The sequence below is a fragment of the Cervus canadensis genome, chromosome 28, assembly GCF_019320065.1.
Source record: "Cervus canadensis isolate Bull #8, Minnesota chromosome 28, ASM1932006v1, whole genome shotgun sequence".
NCBI lineage: Eukaryota > Metazoa > Chordata > Mammalia > Artiodactyla > Cervidae > Cervus > Cervus canadensis.
In genome coordinates, this window is record NC_057413.1 from 4,788,030 (window position 1) to 4,805,090 (window position 17,061).

At 43.2% G+C, this 17,061-nt stretch overlaps 1 long non-coding RNA gene across 1 annotated transcript in view; it reads left to right on the plus strand.

The window, feature by feature from the left end:
* LOC122429351 overlaps positions 1-7,613 on the plus strand; it is a 19,865-nt gene extending 12,252 nt beyond the window's left edge. The window contains exon 3 of the long non-coding RNA XR_006265961.1: positions 7,603-7,613. This is a non-coding gene — a long non-coding RNA (uncharacterized LOC122429351). The remainder of the gene's footprint in view (positions 1-7,602) is intronic.
* Positions 7,614-17,061: the final 9,448 nt, after the last annotated feature.

Here is a 17,061-nt window from a genome sequence, read left to right on the forward strand (position 1 = left end):
AAATGATGTGGAGCTGACAGGTAGGTGAAGATATGGGGGGCTAAGATATTAAAAAATATCTCAATCTATTATGTAGCACAGTGTGCAACACTTTGTCAGGTTTTGCCTGTAGGTATCTCAAGTTTACTTAAATATTTTGCTCACATCTTTTTGAACCCAGAGGATGGAGACACAGCCCTTAGCAGCTCTCTAACAGACTCAGTAGCATATACGGGTGTGATCCTGAATACTGAACAGTGCCGGAGTCAGGGGTGGGGGGGATTGTTTGAAACTGCACTGAATAAAACAAAAACAATAACTATACTTTCTTGGTGGAGGAATTGTCTGATTTTCATTGGAAGTTATAAGAGGTCCTATTTTGGGTCCATTTCAACATATTTTCCTCACCAGCAGAGCCATCCGACTCTGACTGCCCAAAATGAGTGTGCTGCTTGTCATAATAAGCATTTAAGCAGTGCCAGACCATCTACCAAGAGTTGCTTGGAAATGATTCTCAGCGAGTATGTAGAATATTGACAGTATTAATTTGGCGGTGTTCCAACTGCATGCATTTGGTTTGTTTCATCTGTTCAATTTCAGTGCAATCTTTCTTTAAAAAGAGTTAATAAGGAACCTTTCAGACATACACACAGGTAAAGAGAGTAATATGATAAATCCCTATTAATGATCACACAGTTTCAACACATAAAATATCTTTTGAGAAGTGCGTTTGCATAAACTCCGGGAGTTGGCGATGGACAGAGAGGCCTGGAGTGCTGCAGTCCATGGGGTTGCAAAGAGTTGGATACTACTGAGCGACTGAACTGAACTATGAAAAATGAATGTAGAAACTGATGGATAATGTCTGAAGTTTCCATGATTCCATTTTATAGGTAATATATGCCTCCCTCTCTTGAAGGGTCATTCTCTCTGTATTTAGTTCAGTCACTCAGTCTTGTCCGACTCTTTGCGACCCCATGGACTGCAGCACACCAGGCCTCCCTGTCCATCACCAACTCCCAGAGCTCATGTCCAACAAGTCGGTGATGCCATCCAACCATCTCATCCTCTGTTGTCCCTTTCTCCTCCTGCCTTTAATCTTTCCCAGCATCAGGGTCTTTTCCAATGAGTCAGTTCTTCCCATCAGGTGGCCAAAGTATTGGAGTTTCAGCTTCAGCATCAGTCCTTGCAATGCTATTGTTTAAAAAATATTTATTGATTTATTTGGCTGTGCTGGGTCTTAGTTGCAGCACACCAGATCTTTAGTTGCGGCATGCAACTTTTAATTTTGTCACGTGGGATCTAGTTCCGTGACCAGGGATCAACCGGCCCCCATGCACTGGGAGTGCGAAACCTTAGGCACTAGACCACCAGGGAAGTCTCTCTCCGAATGAGTTGAAAGCGGAGGCTTTGCTGTGTGCTCTTCCTGAGCTGTCCTGGCCACTGGCCCTCTTCATCTCCTCTCACAGCTTTGCTGTGCTTGTGGTTAGTTGCTCAGTCGTGTCCGCCTCTTTGCAACACCATGGACTGTAGCCCGCCAGGCTCCATTGTCCCTGGGATTCTCTAGGTAAGAAGACTGAAGTGGGTTGCCATGCCCTTCTCCAGGGGATCTTCCCGACCCAGGGATGGGACCCAGGTCTCCCACTTTGCAGGCAGATTCTTTACCATATGAGCCGCCAGGGAAAGCCCACAGCTTTGGTGTGGACAACTATTACTCATTTCTCTGCTGGCTACAATAAGCATCACTTGCTCTCACGTGCCTGTGGAGGAGTAAGGATGGGCAGGCTCCACACCCATTTCTGCCTTCTTCCTTTGTTTCCTTGCATATCACCTGAAGGGTCAAGGCAACAACAGAAAATTACAAGCGAAAGAAGCCTAAAATTATGTTGCACATTTGACTGTTTCATTTGCTTCAAGAACAGGTCTGTATCCCAGAAGCTATGCCCTTCCAAGGACGATGTTTGGGATACCCGCATGGGTATTCCCAGATCCTAATCTCATTTCTTCCACCCACACATTTATACAATTTTGCCAAGGTACTTCCCCTTCCCCCAACTTTTAAACTTCCATGATGTGGCTGTCCATCAACCTCCCAGAAAACTCCAACCTATATGCACTGAGATTGGTCTCTCTCTTCTGACTGGTGTATTTCCCTGAGACTGAGTTATTCAGTCTAGGACATGATTCCAAGGGGAAGGGCTCCAGGAGGATCCTACATTTGCATGGCTAATTCCATGGAGGGATTCGATACGGAGGCTCCAAGTTCAAAACTCACGAGGGTGTCCGCTACCCATCTTTATTCTCCATTTTGTCCAGTGAGTCGCTGCTAAAGCAAATACAATTATGCATTTCCTAAGGCTAAGCTTGCATCCTGTAAATGTAAGGTGTAAGCTGTATAGGGGAAACAAAAGGGCCACAAATTTGCAGCCATCAGATCTGCCTTAGTCTATAGATGTGCTGGTTTATCCAGCAGGATGTTGAACTGTACCGTTTCAGAGGATGAATTAGTAGCCAAATGTTGAATTAGTAGCCAACATTTAAAAGAAATTTTACATAAAAATCCAGATTTCTGGCTTTTTAAAAAAACATGTATTTATTTGCCCTGCGTTATCTTTGTTGCTTCGAGTAGGCTTTCTCTAGTTGCCGTGAGTGGGGCTACTCTTCATTTCTGGGTGCAGGCTTCTCACGGTGGTGGCTGTCTTGCTGCAGGGCACGGGCACAGACTCTAGGCACACAGGCTTCAGCAGTTGCAGCACTTGGGCTCAGTAGTTGTTGGCATACGGGCTTAGTTGCTCTGAGGCATGTGGAATCTTCCCCGACCGGGGATCACACCCACGTCCCCCGCATTGGCAGGCAGATTCTCTCCTGTACTGCCTGGGAAATCCACACACTCTCTATGTTCTTGAGATGCTGATTTCTCCCAGCTCCTTCCGTGAGTCCACACTTCAATACCTCCACAACTGTGGCAGGGGCTCCTCGTATCTGCCGTTAGAGACCTTTGTTTTCAAAAAAGGTGAAGACACACAGCAGTTACAGGTTTGTAAAATTCTGGAGTTCATCTGGGCATGTGTTGCCAGGTTCATGATTAGGGCACAATTCTGATGCCTGGGAATGATTCACAGTGGCTCTCAGTTTCACCCTCTGAAATAGGCTTCCTTTTCCATGAAATGTACCCTTGTTTGAAGCTGAATAATTTCTCAATCGGGTTTCTAACCGTAGAAATCTGAGCATTCAAAGGCATCGTTTCATGTTTACTGTCTGTGCTCTCAATTCAAGCTAATGTAATTCCTTTAAAAATTCGTAGTGTGTGTGGGCGTATGTGTGTGAATTCATCTGTAATCCCTTCCATTATCTAAAAGAAACACTTGAAATCTCTCAACTAAACCTTTCTGCAGCTTAGATTGCCTGTAAGGTGGCGTCGGAGGAACCGAGGCTTTAAGACTCTTTGACTTCTCTATTTGAAAGAGTGTTGCCTTATGAGATCGTCACAAAAGGTTTAACAATCACATCCTTGGCTTCATCTGTAGACCGTGATTTCCTGACATACTTTGGGTTTGAGCTTTGTCTGAAAGGTATTTCTTAATCTTAGCGCTGTTTGCTACTTGGAAAGCTGGCAGGAGAGTTTTATTTTTGAGCCTAAGAAGTCCTGATTCCTTTGTATCTAGCAGTTCTTTCGTTTACTGAGTCTGTTTCTCTACTCGCCTTCTCTACAGCGGCAAATCGAGGCAGGCAGCACCTTCCATAGTCTGCTTAGAAGTCTCTTTAGCTAGACTGTCCCTTTCAGAAGTACACGTTCTATTTCCATGTTCCCATAGCCACCGTGTTACTACATTTCCAGCTACAACATCACAAGTTGCCCCTTTCCTCTGGTCTCCTAGAACATTTTCTTTTCCTTTGAGCTCTCACCAATAGTCTCCTTGGGGCCATCATCAAGGTTCAGCTAAGTCTCTCTAAGGCCCTCGGGGCTCCTACTAAGATCTCAGTCCTGAAAACTGGCATATTTCTAGGACTTAGTTGGGGTAGCATCCCACATCCAGGGATCCAAATCCTTGGTCATGGAGACCTCAGTTCAGTTCAGTCGCTCAGTCGTGTCCGACTCTTTGTGACCCCATGGACTCTAACACGTCAGGCCTCCCTGTCCATCACCAACTCCCAGAGCTTGCTCAAACTGATGTCTATCAAGTCAGTGATGCCATTCAACCATCTCATCCTCTGCTGTCCCCTTCTCCTCCTGCCTTCAGTCTTTCCCAGCATCAGGGTCTTTTCCAATGAGTCAGTTTTTCCCATCAGGTGGCCATAGTATTGGAGCTTCAGCTTCAGCATCAGTCCTTCTAATGAATGGAGACCTGCAGGACAAAAATTCACCCACAGCCCTTGAATTTCCAAAGTAGGTGATAAATAAGGCAATCACATTACCATTATTTTTCTGTCATACATTATTTATGAGGATGGCTCTCTTTAATAGTGTTAAGATGGTTGGTATTTGTTTAAAAAAACAGCAGCACATTTAAAACTTTTTATTGCAGTATAACTTGCCTACTGAAAAGCTCACTCAGCAAAAACATACAACTGAGTGAAATTTCCTCAATAGAGCACGCTTATGTAGCTCTGACTTGCTTTCAGCTCAAAGGCAACATCACCTGTATCCTTGTCATCCTTCTGGTCGGGACCTATCCCAAGAGTACCCACCAGAGATTAGTTTTGCCTGTTTGTTGAACTTCATGAATCATGTAGTAACCACTCTTTACCAGGGGTTCCCTGGTGGCTCAGACGGTAAAGCGTCTGCCAGCAATGCGGGAGACCTGGGTTCGACCCCTGGGTTGGGAAGATCCCCTGGAGAAGGAGATGGCAACCCACTCCAGTACTCTTGCCCGGAAAACCCCATGGATGGAGGAGCCTGGCGGGCTACAGTCCATGTGGTCGCAAAGAGTCAGACATGACGGAGCGACTTTACTTTTAAGCACTCTTTAAAAAAGTACTTTCCATGTTTTATTGAGGCATAATTGACACACAATAAATTGCATATACTTGGAGTTACAATTTGATGGGTTTTGACAGATGAATACACCCATGAAATCATCACCACGATCAAGATAATTAACATATTCATCGCCCCCAAAGTTCCCTTATCTACTCTCTCCACCACCCCTACCTCTCCTATCCCCAGGCCACCACTTTCTGTCATCATGGATTAGTTTGCATTTCCTAGAATTTTGAATAAATGGAATCGTACAGAATGTACTTTTTTTTTTTTTGGTTTTACATTGCCCATCATTATTTTGAGACTTAACCACGCTACTGTGTGTAGTGATGTATGCATGCTTAGTCGTGTCTGACTCTTTGCAACTCCATGAACTATAATCCACTACTCCTCTGTCCATGGGATTTCCCAGGCAAGAATACTGGGGTGGGTTGCCATGCCCTCCTCCAGGGGATCGTCCTGACCCAGGAACTGAACCTGAGTCTCTTGCATCTCCTGCATTGGCAGGTGGATTCTTCACCACTACTGGCAGGTTGTATTAGTATTATTGTCCTTGGTATTAATATCACTCAGTCCTACCCACATGGATGGCAGTGTCTCCCTACGTGAGGATTATATTAATACTTCTCTGCCTGCAGATGTCAGGGGTGGGCGTTTGACTTATTTTGGTCAGTGATTGGTGAGTGGAAGCTTTAAGAGCTGCTGTATGGTTTGGTCTTAGCTCTTTTGTCACTAGATTTCTGTGTCCCAGACACGGGGCATTTCTATCAGCCCGAATCTGAACAAACAAGGCACGTAAAACAACTGCTGACCGACAGCTTAAATGGATAATGAGCAAGAAATCATTGTTATTGTGGGCAGTAGTTACATATAAGCGCTTCTTCACACGTGAGAAAATCAACTAGAAATACTGAGTCATTGGTTGTGTTTTTATAATAACACATTCCAATTGCCAATATCTAATTCTAGTGTTTAAATTTTTAAGGCTTCTTCCATTTTAATCAGTCTTCTTATTCTTTCTTTACCAGTATATTTCCTCCTGGAGAAGGAAATGGCAACCCACTCCAGTATTCTTGCCTGGAGAATCCCATGGACAGAGGAGCCTGGTGGGCTACAGTCCATGGGGTTGCAAGAGTCGGACATGACTTAGCGACTAAACCACCATATTTCCTTTACCTTTAAAATGAGTTTACCTTGAATCAAGGGAGAAATTACACAGCATTGTAAAGCAACTCTACTCCAATAAAAATTAATTTAAAAATAACCAAAAAAGAGAGAGAAATCATTCTCTGAGTGCCTAGGTTATCTCGTTTAATCCTTGGTCATCCAATTTCTCCTCTTGAGAACACTATTACATATAGACAGCTGCTTCCAAACTCAGTTGGTAAAAACTCCACCTGCAATATGGGAGACCTGGGTTCAATACCTTGGGAAGATCCCCTAGAGAAGGGAAATGTTATCCACTCCAGTATTCTTGCCTGGAGAATTCCATGGACTGTATAGTCCATGCGATCGAAAAGAGCTGGACACAACTGAGTGACTCTCACTTTCCAAACTGTGCTCTGTGAATCCCAAGAATGTTTCTTCACCCCTGCCCTGCTCCACGCTGTGAATTAGAGGTTTGATGCTCAGAGCCTTCTTCCAACCCTCCTCTCAATCCTCTGTGCCTGCGGTCTTGTTCTTCTTCATCCACAGAATCTCCTGTATGGCTTAAAAAAAAAAAAGCAAACAGTAGGGTTAAGGAGACATCCTGCCCAAAGCCCTCTTTCTGGTAACCCAATAAAAGAGGTCTAACTAAGATAGGCTAGACTCTGTTCTCCTACGACCCTTCCCCTGAATTGTTCATTTTCTTGTACTTCATGCTGTGTGTGCTCTGTCACTCAGCTGTATCCAACTCTTTGCAGCCCCATGGACTGTAGCCCGCCAGGCTCCTCTGTCCATGGGATTCTCCGGCAAGAATACTGGAGTGGGTTGCCACTTCCTGTTCCAGAGGATCTTCCCCACCCCAGAAAATGAACCCACATCTCTTGCATTGGCAGGAGGGTTCTTTACCACTAGCGCCATCTGGAAAGGCCCATTCATGCTGGGCCTGGGCTAGTTGGCAAAGCTGTAACCCTCCAAAAAGAGTCACTTTTTGTCTTAATATTGTCTGAGAATCCATCTCAAACTGTGCTTGGTTTCCACTTTATACGTTAAAATCCATTCTTTTTTTTTTTCCATTTATTTTTTATTAGTTGGAGGCTAATTACTTTATAATATTGTAGTGGTTTTTGTCATACATTGGCATGAATCAGCCATGGAATTACATGTATTCCCCATCCCGATCCCCCCTCTCACCTCCCTCCCCACCCGATCCCTCTGGGTCTTCCCAGTGCACCAGCCCCAAGCACTTGTCTCATGCATCCAACATGGGCTGGTGATCTTTTTCACCCTTGATAATATACATGTTTCGATGCTGTTCTCTCAAAACATCCCACCCTCGCCTTCTCCCATAAAATCCATTCTTGATCTACAAAATTCATGCACTTTATTTGGACTGATTATTATACTTTTTGTCCCCAGAAGGTTTTGAATTCCCATTTCTGAACGCTTACTTCTAAATTTGTTATTACTCCCAGTTAGTGATATTACATAGTTGGAAGAATCATTATAAAAGACACTTTGAAAGTCGAGTTATTGTATAGGTGCTGAAAAATACCTTTGCCAGATGATTCTCATCTGTAGCTGACTTTTAAAGGCTTTCAAGCCCATTCCTCCCGGGCTGGGGTGTTGTTTGGGAACTGACCAGCTGATGTCACTATGGGACCGTGAATGCAGGCGTGTTTCCAAGTCCTTGGCTTAGAGGAACTTTGGATTGGCATCCTGGCAGCCTGGGGAAAGACAACCTCCCCCCCACCCAATGCCAGCCTTCGCCCGACCTCCTCTCTCCCACTGCCTGCGTAGTTTATAAAATTGAGAACGAGCTGACAGATTTAATTTTGATGGAGAATTACCTGTAGGCCAGAGGACAATCAAACCCATACTGTTAAGGAGGGGGCTGAGATAATGAGTCTGTTATCTCTGTTTTGCAAATGGTGAGGGTCAGGCTAATAATCTGTCAGCTTCTTCTTGCTTCCGCTTTCTTAGGTACAACTAACTTGAAAAGTGAAAGTGAAGTCACTCAGTCGTGTCCGACTCTTTGCGACCACATGGACTGTAGCCCACCAGGCTCCTCCATCCATGGGATTTTCCAGGCAAGAGTACTGGAGTGGGTTTCCATTTCCTTCTCCAGGGGATCTTCCCAACCCAGGGATCAAACCCAGGTCTCCTGCACTGCAGGCAGATTCTTTACCATCTGAGCCTCCAGGGAAGCCCTACAACTAACTTAGAATGACCTCTAATGGGGATTAACTGGATGGTGTATTTTCTAGACTTCTTATTCCCCGTGTCCTTTTCTGTGCCTGCTCTTGATCTGGGTGGGCTGTCATAGAGTCCCAGCTGGACTTGAGATTTCAGATCAGTCTCTTGGTCACGGTTTTTGCAAATCTTGGAGGTGTGGTACAGGGGGAAGGTTAGGAGTAAGACCTAATAAGAATCTTGAAAATTTCTGTAGGTAGAAGGTATTTATGCCACTGTTTGCTATCATGCACAGGCTCTCAGAGGCCACAGAGAAGCCTTCTCAAGTTCAAGGTTGCTGCTGCTGCTGCTGCTAAGTCGCGTCAGTCGTGTCCGACTCTGTGTGACCCCATAGGCGGCAGCCCACCAGGCTCCCCCGTCCCTGGGATTCTCCAGGCAAGAACACGGGAGTGGGTTGCCATTTCCTTCTCCAATGCATGAAAGGAAAAGTGAAAGTGAAGTCGCTCAGTTATGTCCGACTCTTCGTGACCCCGTGGACTGCAGCCCACCAGGCTCCTCCGTCCATAGAATTTTCCAGGCAAGAGTACTGGCGTGGGTTGCCATTGCCTTCTCCGAGTTCAAGGTTAAAGTTGTATTAAACTGGTACATTGCGAATCAATTATACTTTAATTAAATGCGCACACACACACACGCATACAAAGCAGTTTATTTGGAGTCATAAAAGTGCACACAGTTGCTTAAAACAAAAAAATTGAGTGTTTGAGGGAAAGACCTGCTGACTCGGGGTCACTAGCTGTGTGGCTGCCGTCACAAAGTATCAAGACTGGGTGGTTTAAGCAACAGAAGCTCCTTTTCCCACAGTTCTGAAGGCGGGAAGTTCAAGACCTCGGTGGCGGCAGGTGGCGGCGGGACTGGCTCCTTCTGAGGCTCCTGTCTTCCCCAGTTTGTGGACGGCTGTCCCTAAGGAGGTGGGTCCTAACTCATCTTTAAAAACCCATCTTCAAAGGCAGACGCATTCGGAGGTGCTGGGGGTTTAGGGCTTCAGCACATGATTGGGGTGGGGGGCACGATTCAGTCCATAATGCCTCTTCCACCCCCTCCCCGGTCTAGAAATGAGGAGACCAGTCTGAGATATTGGTTTATTTGACTGAAGTATGTTCCCCAATTTCCTTAGCTTCCTTATGCCTTTTGGAATAGCATGGTACAGACTTGCTGACAACCTGTAGATCTCCTCTTCAGAACCCTGAGATCATAGAAAACTTCCAGATGTCCTGGGAACCTCCCTGAAGACCACCGAGGCCGAGGAAACAGGGTCTGCCCAAGCCCCCAGGGGCCAGGGCCCAGGGCCCAGGCCTTGGCTCTGTAGATTGTGATTGATTCTAAACTGACTTAACTTGGTCTCCTTCCATGGATCCTGAGACTATATATATGTATTTTTAAGAAATCTTATATTAAGATGCTTTAAAGGCTAAATTATTGAAAATGGAGTTATAATGCAAAACTAATTGAATTAAGAGTGGCCTTTTCCTCTGAAGTATGGATGGCTTTAGGATTTGACTAGATTAAAATAAAGCAACAAGTATTAAAATAATGTTCAGATACTATACTTTTATTATAAATTTAGTGACATAATAATGTCATGTCAAAAATTTAGAAAGTATAGATAAATAAAAGGAAGAAAAATCAGCTCTTTTTTTTTAGAATTAAAAAATGTTGTTTATTTATTTATTTTTGGCTGCGCACAGGTTTTCTCCGGTTGCAGCCAGCGGCGGCTGCTCACTAGTGGCAGTGCTAGGGCTTCTCGTTGTGGTGGCTTCTCCTGCTCCGGAGCACAGCCTCCGGGACACTCGGGCTTGGTGCTATGGCCTCTAGGCCTAGTAGCCCTGCAGCACGGGGGGTCTTCCCAGAACACAGACTGAACCCATGTTGCTGCGTTGCCAGGGGGATTCTTAAGCCCTGGACCACCAGGGAAGTCCCTCTCTCTCTTGTCTTAAAAAAAAATGTGTTTATTTATTTGGCTGTACCAGGCCTTACCTTCAGCATAGATCTTTGATCTTCATTGCGGCATGTGGGATCTAGGTCCCTGACTCAGGCCCCCTGCATTGGGAGCACAGAGTCATAGCCACGCAACCATCAGCGAAGTTCCAGCAAAATCCCTTTTTTCATGCCACGGGTTGGTGTCCACGATCATTATGCAGACTTTAAAAAGTATATATATATATATAAATCATTGATATAAATATATTTTACATAATAAAATATAATATATAATATACTATAAAATATATTATAAACTATAAATATATAGAATTTATAAATTTTAATAAAAATTTATAAATATATAATAAACTATAAAATATAAAATTTTATCTCAAAAGAATTCTATTTTAACTTAATGGAGAATTGTGTATATCCTATGGCTTCTTTCCTATCCACAATCCATTAAAAAATAAATTATGATATAAAAATATCTCAGTGAGTTAGTGACTTAAAAATTAAAACACATCCATTTAAAACGTTGTCAACTGGTTCATCACTGCTATAGATCTTATTATTGTTTACAATTATTCATGGCCCTTCTGGGGGTGGAATCCCAATCTCCCATGTTCATGTGACATGCTTTGGACAATAAAAATGACCAGAAGGCACATGTGATACTTTAAGATACTGAAGTGTGAGAGATATTTTGTTATCCAGCACAACCTGGTCTGATGAATATAAGTCTGTGATGTCATAAAATAATATTATACCAAACATGGGATTTAAAAATGTCTCAACTTCGCATGACAAAGGAAAACTTGAAAACAATAATTAATTTGGTTTTCATCCAAGTGATTTCTGGGTGAAAATGGGTGCTTCCTGGGCTTTTAGATAAGAAAACTGAGGATGAGGAGGCAGCTAAAGAGAAAAAGGAGAGAGGACTTTCTTCAGATGGAGATCTGATCCGGGGAACTTGCTTCTCAGATCTCTTCTTATATTTGAGCCTGTCTGTCTCCCTTCTCCAATTTTCTATTTCACCTTCATTAAGCTCAGTGGGAGACATGTTAAGAACTTCCCATCAAGATGAATTAATTCATCACTTTCCAATAAATAGATTGAGATGAACTGAGCACCTGGAAAGTTTGTTTTAAGATGCTTATCAACTTGAGCTGATGCAAATTCTGTGCAGTATGCAGGGAAGAAGCTTTGAAACTGGTTGAAAGGACCATGGAAGACATCATCATGTCATTTTGTGATGCCAAACAGAAAGCTCAGTAAAAGTCTACAAAATTCATGCAAACAAAACAAAAATTTTTTTAAGTAGCAATGTATCAATATGTTTGTCCTATTTATGGAGTTGTAACATTTAGATTCTGTTATCTAACTGGTGTCAGTATGCTCTGGATGCCTGTTTGTTAAAATTCCCCGCATGTTACTCTTCACTATCTTATGTGCCTAAGTTCTTGATAGTGATTATAAAAGGGCTCCCCTGATGGTTCAGATGGTAAAAGAATGGGCCTGCCAATGCAGGAGACTCAAGAGACGTGGGTTCGATCCCTGGGTGAAGAAGATCCCCTGGAGAAGGAAATGGCAATCCACTCCAGTATTCTTGCCTGGAGAATTCCATGGACAGAGGAGCCTGGCAGGATACAGTCCCTGGAGTCACAAAGAGTTGGCTACCACTGAGCACACACATGCACACACACACAGTGATTATAAAATGCTTCCTCCTTATTTTATGCTCTTTTGTTTCTTTGCATGCACCCTTGTGCTATGCTGTTTTATCTGTAGAATGCTAATGGAATAATTATTGAAGGGAGTAGCAGCTAAAGAAATAGGTTTTGATCACGTGACATGGGTCTAGTTCTTACGATAGCAGTAACTGTGAGTTTATAAAGCAAGGTCTGCACAAGTGCACACGGATCAGAAAGACAGGGAAGGTGGGCACAAAAGAGGCCAAAACATTGGTCTTTAAAGAATCAGCAAAGAGGATTTGGGATCATGATTCCTTACACAAGGAGAAAGGCTTAGTTGTCTTTGCTGCAAATGTCACTAGTCTCAGTAAGTAAAATAGTAAATTAGGGGAATGACGTTTACTGCTACATGTTACTGATAATTACCTAAATTTATATGGGAGATTGAATGGTTTCCTTAAATTCGTGAGAGGGAAATCTATAGTTAAATTTATGAAATGGAAACATGGTCTCCAAGGAATCATCTTTCCCGTATCACAGAGAATCAGGTTTTCTCCCAGGGATCTTGCTTTCTATTGTCTTTCCATTTTAGATATCCCATTTACTTATCTATTTACCATTGCCAAACTATTTAAAGCAGTTTATGAATGCTGGGTCTATAGATTTTTAAAAAAGCAACCCTGCATGGTCGTGGCATGAGAATTAGAAATGAGGATCCAGACTTTCCAAACTGCTGCCTTATTCAATCAGCTTTAGCCCCTCAATGTATGCACAGAAGGTACATTAGTATAATTTCAAATGTTAATGGAATTTGCCTAGGGTTCTCATCCATAGATGAATACAGCCAACTGCTACCTTTAAAAGGAAGAAAGATTGAAGGCAAAAGGAGAAGAGGGTGACAGAGGATGAGATAGTTAGATAGCATCATGGACTCAATGGATATGAATTTGAAGAAACTCTGAGGGCACAGTGAAGGACAGGGAAGCTTGGCGTGCTGCAGTCCATGAAGTAGCAAAGAGACAGCAGGACTTAGCGACTGAATAACATCTTGCAGTCAATTCTTTGGTCTCCCATCCAAGTTCAAGCCTGGCCAGACCCTGCTTAGCTCCGGGATCAAACAAGATTGGGCACATTTAGGGTCAATTCACTGGAATGCCTGTTGGAGTGGCTTACGAGGGTCTCATATTTTTTTACTTACAATCCCCTAGTGGGATTAACTATTTAATCATCTATTTTGTCCCTCTCATTAGCACTAACCCTGGTTACTCAATAAATATCCACTCTCTTTCACTTTTTTTTTCTGACATACTCTTCAGGAAAACCCAACATTAGCCTCATAGTAAATGAAATAGAATGAATGAAGGATGAGAAAAGGAGGTGACAAAGAGAACAACAATAACAACAGAAGAATAGTAAAGGAATGCTATCAACACAATATGAAAATTAGTACAGAAGCACAATTTTAGTTAAGATGATTACTTGGGATTGTGCTAATGGAAAGAATTAACTCAGGGTTTAAGAAAATTGGTTATGTTGACTTCCCTGCAGTCCAGTGGTTAAGACTCTGTGCTTCTGCTGCAGGGGCTGTGGGTTCGATCTCTGGTTGGGGAGCTATGATCCCACATGCCTCATGGAAGGGCCAAGAAAAAAGATTGATTGTGCAACATTCATTGAGCACCTGCTAAATGCCAGGGACTAGGATAAGCCCTAGGGTTATACAGTGAACAGAGTGATTCCAGCCCTCTTGAAGCTCAAATTCATGTGGGGGCACAGACACAAAAATAATTATCTCAAATAAGATATGCTACAATCAGTAATAGAGAAGTGTGCACTTTGGTGAGTAGATGGTTGATGTCGTTACTCTAAAAGGTTACTTGGATTGACACCTATGAGCTTCCATAGTTTCTAACACATTACGAGGGATTTTATGCAATGCTTTCTTTCCATGAAAATTCCTTCCCATTAGATTGACAGGTGGGATAATTCATTGCTCAGTATCAGAATAAATTACTTTGTCTTCTGTAGAAATTACCTGAGTAGTGAGGCAAAAATGCTCAAGTATCAGGGAAAGCCACAAACACGTAATTGCCTCAAGGGCTAAGAAATTTTGTCATTTATGTTTCATTCTGTAGCAAAACAAACAAATGCACAGCAGACTGAGGCTCAAGTGAAGCGTCTCAGCCCTTTGCCCTCTAAAGTAAGCTGGCATCTCCGATGAGAAGGTACAGGCTGGAAAGAGGTCCCTGTCGCTCACAGCTTTAAGCGGATCTGACAATGTCTTTAGAGAGAGTGTGTTCTACACTTGACATGAAAAGTTTTGATGACTCACCGCCCTAATTATCTTCTACTCTCTGGGAGAGTGGAATCTACAACCCAATTCCGGGTGACATATTTCTGCCCTTCTTGGGATTATCAGTCTCTACTAAGTGGTCATCACATCAAGGCTGCCTGCAAAATACAAACTCCAGCATCATTTAACGAGGTCCTGATCTATGGCCAACTTTCAGGTCTCTGTTGAACTCCCCCCATCTCTGCTTCTGACAAGCAACACCAAATAATGCTCCCCTGAAAATAAAGGCATCTTTGTTAGAGATGTCAGGTTAGGGGTGCCTGGCCTCTGAAGTCGGCTGAGGCATGACTCCTTTCCTAGGACAAAGTAGGGGGCTCACTGAAGCGATTAGAGCAATTATTCAGAGCTGCCTGTCAGGGCTCATCAGCTCCAGCTGCCTGATGGAAGAGGTAGCCCAGCCCTGCCTTCTCAGACCAAGTTCTGCTATCAGATGGCATCTTTGCCTCCAGCATCTCCTTAGATGCACTCAAGTGCCAAACATTTATTGGCACAACCTAACTTTCTTACTTCTCTGCTCTATTTTGTAGTCCTCCTACTCAGAGGGGGTCATCTGAGGCTTATTATGATTTACTTTTCTTCTGCAATTTCTCCTTTCTCCTACCTGACATTTGATTGCTGAACTTCCTTATGGTAAAGCAAGAGTTTTTCTGAATTACAGAAAAATTTCTCATTTTCTTTCATCCCACTAAATCATCCTGAAGAGCTGGTAAAAGTCTTTTAGGGAAATGTGGTGTCTCTGAGGAGGAAAGACACTTGAAAGCCATAGGAAAATGGCTTGTGGAAGTCATCGGAGAGGAAGGATTTTTCATTGATCGAGGTGAACCTCGTTAGCATCTTCATCCTCGCCATCACCATCATGGGGGCTTCCCTGGTGGCTCAGTGGTAAAGAATCTGCCTGCCAATGCAGGAGGTATGGGTTCAATCCTGGGTCAGGAAGATCCCCTCTGGAGGAAAAGACAAACCTCTCTAGTATTCTTTCCTGGAGAATCCCACGGACAGAGACGCCTGGCGGGCTACAGCCCATGGGGTTGCGAAAGAGATGGACACGACTTAGCAACTAAACAACAATCACTATTATCTTCATCTTAATTAACAGCATCTTTGCAGCATCCCCCTTTTCACTGCCATTAAATTCTTATGTGAAACAGCATGGGAATGCCATAAAAATGGAATTAAATGTAGAGTCTTGCTTCTCTAAGTCATCCAATGTAAGGGAACTATGATTCAAACAAATATTAAAATAAAATAAAGTATGAAAACAAGTGAAAAGTAAATAAGAGCTTGGATTGCAAAAATAATTGAAATGTTGATTTTACATATAACACTTCTTAAAAAAATATATGAGAACTGAAGAAAAGCTGCAAATGCTGTGTATTTCATCCAGAGCAGGGTCATGAAAATATTGTTACCCCCTTCTCTTATTTGTAAGAGAGAGAATTAGGGAAGAGGTAGGATATTATTTTGGGAATTACTTTAGAAAAGTCTTATCTTGCTTGATAGGGTATTTCAGCTCTACTAAGACTTTTATTAAAATTATCCTAGTAATTTTTATAAAATTAGGAGTATTTTGTTTGATTCCTAGTAGTAATGAGAAGCAGTATTAAGACTGGGCTAGTCATTTCCTTGGTGATCACAAGTAGTCCTGGATACATGACAAGGTATTTGACTTGATCTGGGTAAGTGAGAGATTTCTCTCCTCCTGATGATTTCTGTTTATCCTAAGTTCAGCTCAGTTCAGTTCAGTTGTGTCCAACTCTTTGTGACCCATGGACTGCAGCATGCCAGGCCTCCCTGTCCATCACCAACTCCCGGACTTTACTCACATTCATGTCCATTGAATCGGTGATGCCATCCAACCATCTCATCCTCTGTCATCCCCTTCTCCTGCCCTCAATCTTTCCCAGCATTAGGGTCTTTCCAAATGAGTCAGCTCTTTGTATCAGGTGGCCAAAGTATTGGAGTTTCAGCTTCAGCATCAGTCCTTCCAATGAACACCCAGGACTGATCTCCTTTAGGATGGACTGGTTGGATCTCCTTGCAGTCCAAGGGACTCTCAAGAGTCTCCTCCAACACCACACTTCAAAAGCATCAATTCTTCGGCGCTCAGCTTTCTTTATAGTCCAACTCTCACATCCATACATGACTACTGGAAAAACCATAGCCTTGACTAGACGGACCTTTGTTGGTAAAGTAATGTCTCTGCTTTTTAATATGCTGTCTAGGTTGGTCATAGCTTTTCTTCCAAGGAGCAAGCAGCGTCTTTTAATTTCATAACTGCAGTCATCATCTGCAGTGATTTTGGAGCCCCCCAAAATAAAGTCTGTCACTGTTTCCACTGTTTCCCCATCTTTTTGTCAGGAAGTGATGGGACCAGATGCCACGATCTTAGTTTTCTGACTGTTGAGTTTTAAGCCAACTTTTTGGCTCTCCTCTTTCACTTTCATCAAGAGGCTCTTTAGTTCTTCAATTTCTGCCATAAGGGTGGTGTCATCTGCATATCTGAGGTTATTGATATTTCTCCTGGCAATCTTGATTCCAGCTTGTGCTTCCTCCAGCCCAGTGTTTCTCATGATGTACTCTGCAAGCAATTCGGATAAGAGTAGTGAAGCTTCCCAGGAGGAGGGGCTGGGGAGGGGCTGGGGGTGCAGTCGAGATAAACTTACCTGCACTTCTCCTTGGGGGATTGCTGGGGGAGCCGGAAGCTCTGTCTCATTGCAGGTGAGCAGACCATCCCGTCATTC